The sequence below is a fragment of the Amphibalanus amphitrite genome, unplaced genomic scaffold (assembly GCF_019059575.1).
Source record: "Amphibalanus amphitrite isolate SeventyFive unplaced genomic scaffold, NRLGWU_Aamphi_draft 000114F_arrow, whole genome shotgun sequence".
Lineage (NCBI taxonomy): Eukaryota > Metazoa > Arthropoda > Thecostraca > Balanomorpha > Balanidae > Amphibalanus > Amphibalanus amphitrite.
The window spans coordinates 1,019,151-1,025,686 of NW_024881609.1; positions in this window are offsets into that span (position 1 = coordinate 1,019,151).

Here is a 6,536-nt window from a genome sequence, read left to right on the forward strand (position 1 = left end):
GGCCCGTTGTGCCCCTGACAGGCCTGTCGTGTATACTTGCTAGACCTGTGGTGCCCCTGCTTCCTGGCAGGCCTGTGGTGCCCCTGGCGGGCCTGTGGCGCCCCTACAAGGCCGTAGGTGCCCCTGACAGGTTTGTGGTGTCCCTGGAAGGACTTTGGTGCCCCTGACAAGCCTGAAGTGTCGAGGACAGACGCTTTAGACGCCAGGGTCAAGTTCGTCGGACTGACAACGATTTGCTTACCTGATAACGTTCCTGGTAAGTACTCACTACTCAGCGTCCACAACATATATACACATAGCACATTCATATATACTTGCTTACAATTGGTAAATGTGGTTGTGGCTAAGAGTTAAGATACTGACTAAAAATAAAAAATAAAAAGAAAAAAAAAACTGAAAATGGGGGCACGACCAAAATGAAGTGGACGAAATCCGTTGAGTTTTTAATTTTGGGTATAGGTAGGGGCACCACTTCGATTCATGACCCTCCCCTTGGAGTTTTCCTGGATCCGCCACTGCCCACGCCATAGTATGCATCATGGGTGCGCCGAAATGACCAAAAGTCCCAATTTCCGGTGTGCAGGGTCATTTTCAACGGCACGTGGCACGTGGTTCTGGACTTTTCCGGCCACTTTGCGACATACCCATGGGTAGTGCACCGAATGGTGGTTGATCTGCATGTAAGAAAATGGGGGTCGTTTGGATCGTTTTCGAGCAATCTGCCGTGGAACGCATTTTTTCATTTTCCCCATTGGCTTAACACGGGAATTTTTAAAGTCACGTGGCACGTGCACCAGATGGTCCGCGGAGGGGAGACCCATACCAGAACGTAGATCACCTGGCCCACTAGAAATCCTGAAAAAATCAGAATATTTGGACCAGCCGTTTTCAAGAGCATCAAGTTGTACTGATCTCAGGCAGCTTTTGCCAAATTGTCAGGGAACTCAGATTTGTTTTTCAATAGAAAAACACAATTCTAAAGAATAGTGTTTTAACTATTGACAACAAACCTTCGGTTAATGCTCGTATGGACAAAAGATGGTATTCGCTAAAGATCGTCACTAGGAAAATGATCGTATGCCAAAAAGGCATATGGGATTAAAGATCGGACAGTATAATGTTCGTATGGACGAGAGATCGTATTCGCAAAAGATCGTCAAGGTAAATGATCGTACGCCAAATGATCGTATGAGATAGAGATCGTTCTGTCAAAATGTGGTATTCGCATGGTGCAAACTGCAACCCAACTCCAGCGCATACAAAGCTTATCAATTTCTGTGCCCGCGTCGTAAGTGGCCGTCCGCGTCGTAAGCTCCCGTAAGGTCAAGCATACATTGATGTGTCAGAGCTTAGATGGCTCATTGGCACCTAAAAGCAACGCGTTGTAGGTATATGTGCCGGATAAATTAATGTATGTGCGATCATACGTTCTTCATCTTACGATCATTTTGCTACGATCTTTTTGCATACGACCATTTTCTTAACGATCTTTTGCTTACGATCTTTTGCCCTACGGTCTTTTACAGCATACGATCTTTATCTAACGATAATTTTTCTTCGAGCTTTTTCCATACGATCTGTTGTCTTACGATCTTTTGTCACGTAATCTCCTGCACGGTGACTATAAAGATCTCCTGAACCACCGCCGCTGACAGCGACATCTACAATCAGCCAGGTGGCAGCACACGGCAGCTGGCAGCTGAAATGTGAAGCTGCGACTAACTAAACCTCAATGGAACAGTTACACGGTTAAGAATAACGGACACCGTTCCGTGCTTCTATCCTCACCTATCCGTGCTTCTATCCTCAGGATACTGAAATCCTTCTCCTCCACACCGCAACCCCCCTCCGGGCTGGACAGGCAACTTTATCTCATGCGGGCTGCTCCCTTGGAGCGGCACTGCTGCTCCTGAGGGAGCGCACCCCGTAGCCGGGTGCAGTGAGTGCCTTGGGGCTGGGTGGCCTGTCCTCTGGACGGGCTCAGCCCCGGCGACTCACTAGGGTACCTGCCCAGACCAATGTCTCCCCCTAATTCCTATCATCCTTCCGGCTCTGCAATGGTCTTGTCAGACCGAAATGGCCTAACCCAACAAAACAAACAAAAACAAAAAGAATAACGATACAAGGGGGAAGAGCACGTAACTGGCATCAATTAGGAGTTGCGGTACAGCATCATGTAGAATTGCATGTCTCCATCTTCTTCTCCTTTCCTCTTCTTCCTCATCTAGTGATTCTCATTTTGGCGTCCGAAACTGGATCTATGGAGCTGATGGTGGGTAACGAATAAATTCATCCAGCTGGGATGATCTAATTTCTTTGTGTGCAGGGATCTTGCCCTCACCGCAACACGAGGACCGTCTTCGCACAGTCATCATCGTCATAAAAATCATCTTTTGGTTTTCTGGTTAACCTCAACTGCCAATTGCCCGAGACATTTCGTAATACAAGGCTCATTGATGGCATAAGTGCCTGTCGTTGTGCAATACGCCAATGATTCATAATCGGACCATGCTGCTATCTGCAATGTCTAGTGTTATAACATGAGCAAAACAAAATGAGCGCGGCCTGAATATCATGCCATGGCTGTTAGGCATATTGACGAGCATTACCTTGTACTTACCTACTGAGCTTCCACTGCCGCTATTTTCTACAGAATAGGTAACATACCCAAATATACCTATAGGTATTACCCTACCTATCCGATTGCTGAAAGCTGTACCTATCCTCCACCTTCTCTTTATCTGAATCGCTAACGCAGCTGCAGAAGAACAACGGTTTCAATGATGGGAGTCGGTGCAGACTTTTATCTTGGCGGCGGCACCTTGAGAAGGCTTGGTCTCACCTTGAGAAATTTGGCTTGATTCCCCACTCCTGAAGTCATTTCTATAGCTCTGCCCAGAAGTCTTTTTTTTTTCTGCACAGCCAGAGAGTATTCCATCCAGGCCTGACCTGCTGGCTGAAAGAGGGCCCCAGTGTTCAGAGTTGGGGGGGGGGGGGGCGGCTGCCCCCTGCCCCCCTGTGGCGCCGTCCCTGGTGCAGGGGCCTAGAGATCTCGCATGGATTGTGCAGTTATGAGGCAATTTAAAACGACAGCTCCCATCATTACTGAGTTAGGATATGGAATACACGCGTGCAGTGTTGATATACCAGAACACTGCTCACAGGTCGGTCCATTCATGTTCCGACCCGGATTTTGGCTTCAGTATAGGCTCAGCCGCTCAGCCGAGTGGCAGCTGCAAATTGAAAGGAATGGACCATAGCTGCCCCGAAAGCTACCGTATTTATATGCCTATACATTACGGGTGTCGAATAACTGTTTTCCGTTTGATTAGCTTGATAAACGTAACAACAAAAAGCGCTTATTCGTGCGAATTAGAATAACAGCCACACTGGTTATGCAATTGCGATATTTTAATTAGGTGTTAAAGGGACTATCCCACCTTTAACATGGGGTTTGAGTTGAGATAGCCAAGTTTGCGGCGAGGTTCAGAAACCACTATCTATCTAGGTTGCAACCCCCGCGGCCTCTTGCAGTGTTGAAGAAATTCGTTCCCTTCATTTGAAAATGGGCCTTGCGCAAGGCCCTATCTTCAACATGGAGCGACCGTTAGTGTGACGTCACCTCGTTTAGTCATTCTGATTTAAATGGGTTTGTTCGTTGAAAAATCGCTTAAAACTTGGTCTGAACTTTGTTGTGGTGCCTACAGAGTAAAAAGAATCAGCTTTATGACAGTAATGTGGCCTGGGGAAGGAGGTAATTTTGGGCTGTGACGTCACATATTTGAAAGTTTGTGTTTGGAATATGGGAAGCCTAAGATGTTTAATGAAAAATAAATGCCAGAACCGTGTTCCTGGTCATCCAATCTATAAAGTCGGGCACAATTTAACTGGTTTTAACAACATTTTAGAAGGTGGGATAGTTCCTTTAATCAGATCTTAGGTATGTAGGGTAGCCTGGGGCAAGACGCCCCAGATAATTTATTTTGCTACATAAATTTTGTCCCACATCACCTGGAAGGCCAAATTTGTGCTCAATGCGTTCTTTGGACATTTTACTTTAAATTGCACCCCTCAAATTGATTCACTTATGATCGGACTCCAAGCTATGAAGTGATTTGTGAAGGAACTGCAAATGGGGCATTTTGCCCCAACCCCAGGGCAAAACGCCCCACGGCCTGGGGCAAGTAGCCCCATACTTTAGATTAAAGATTTAAAATGGTAGTTGGCTAAATCTTATGTGAGAGGTCCGTTAGACCTCTGGAGGCACGGCACTGAAGTTAGCACATTCCATCCTGTCAGGTGCTCAGCTATGACACTATTGTATGAGCAGGTTTTTCACCTACCTCATAAGACCAAATAATAAATTATTGCAATGCAAATGTTAACAAAATACTTCCTTTGCCATCCAGTTGCTGAGAAAAATACACATAAAGGCATAGAAACTTACTGTTCGCCAGCTACCGAACATAAGGAAGTGGGTAGCCCGAACAACACATGAGGTAAAACGCCCCAGGGGCTTTTTGCCCCGTGACCTACTGGGGCGTTTTACCCCATCACGTAGTTCGGTCAGAGAACAACGCCTTGCACTCCAGCAAGACATAATTTAACACGAACCAACCCGGCATGATAAGCGTTAGACAATAGTTGTTCAAAATACATAAAAGTCGTTAACCTAATGTGGACCATAAAAGAACACCATGATACATAATCTGACAACAAAACATAAAAATCACTCAAAAAACACATTTTTGGCTATATCTCCCGAAAGAGTCATCACAATTTCTTTCCAGTCTGCTCATATAATGTGCATATAGTGCACGTTTTATAGAAGAGATGATGTTTCCCCAGAACCCTGCCAGTTCCGAGAAACATCGGTGAGGCGTTTTACCTCGGCGGGGCGACTTGCCCCGGTCTACCCTACTATGTACACGTATATTGAGATACTTGTTCTGATGTTCTGGGGTTGAGTTGTTACTTGTTTCTAAAAGTAGTGGCTGCGTATCTCTGACCTGTCTCGGCGGACCGTCTCGGTGAAGTCTCGTCGAAGTCCCTGTCGGTCATTCGGGTCAGTCGGTGTCACGACCGGTCACGGGGTGGAGTAGGGTAGGTGTCGGTGACGACCGGAGCCTGACACACCGCCGCGCGCCGCCGACAGAACGACTCGGCGCCGCCCATAACCGCCGCCCAACGACCCATTCTCCGAGCAGCTGCCGCCGGCACGGGGCAGCCCGTGACGGGGCATTGGTGGTTTGACCCGGACAAGACCCGCGCCAATGAGCCTGCGAACGTGTCCCTGCGCCGTTCTTTGTATTCAGGCGCGCCGTGTCCTCGAGAGGATGGATCGGCTGCGAGGCGCGCCTCGTCTGAGGAGCAGCCGACACGGTCTTGAACCCGGCAGCGCTCCGTCACGCGTTGCCTGGGGTGTGGGATGCGCCCGTGTGCCCCGTGAGGTCCCGTGGGGCGGGGTCATCCGGCCCGAGGCCGCGCCGGCCGGAGCGCCACCCAAGGGCGGCTGGCGGCGCGTGAGACTGTGCCGCGCCCCGTCGGTATGGCAGCGCAGCCAGGCCTGAAATGGCCCCCGGCTAACAGCGGGCCGACAGCGCCGCCGGCCGGAGAGGGGCGGAGTGCAGCACAGGGGTAAACACAGTACAGCGCAGCGCGCACGGACACCCCGCGGTGCATTGCGGAATGCAGACGGGCTCCCCGGCCCGTTAGGCGCCGAAGGCAGTGCCACGTTAAATACCCGGCCTCGTTCAAGGTCAATGAGACCGAAAGCGCTGACCACGAGGTGCCGCACCGCCCACCGGCATTTAGGCCCGTCGGCGGTCGAACGGAGATCAAACGGAGCAGGCAGGCAGAAAAACGCGATATTTAGTGTGACTGATGCATAACGAACGGCAAGGGAGCAGCCATTATTGACCTACATTACATATTTTCACCGAATCGGGATTCCATGAACTCACATAAATGTATATTGTATAAGGAGCGGCCCGTGGTTCGACGGTACAAATTGAATGCAATGTATCACCAGTATAACGCCTTTTGGGGCGACTAACGGAGCGAGCGAGAGGGTGGGCCTTGCACGTGCGAAATTGCGACGGGGTACCTCCAACTAACTTGTGCACGGCACCCTACTAACCGGTCTCTAGCGATGTGCCAAATTTGGGCACAATCGGCCCAGCCGTTCTCGAGATCTGGAAGCGGCACCCTGCACGTGCGCACGTGCAAAATGGGTCCCAACTGACATGTGCACGGCACCCTACTAACTGGTCCCCAACCGTGTACCAAATTTGAGCGCAATCGGTCGAGCCGTTCTCGAGATCTGGAAACGACCCCTGCACGTGCGCACGTGCAGCAGCACCCCAACTCTGGCACATGGATATGCAGTGCCTAGTGGGTGCCTACCTACATGCCAACTTTCAGCGCAATCGGCCAAGCAGTTACCGAGATATTGCAACAATTACAAAACTGACACCTCTTCGTTTTGCACGTGGCACGTGCATAAGGGGTCACCCACATGCATCGGGAATAGTCCA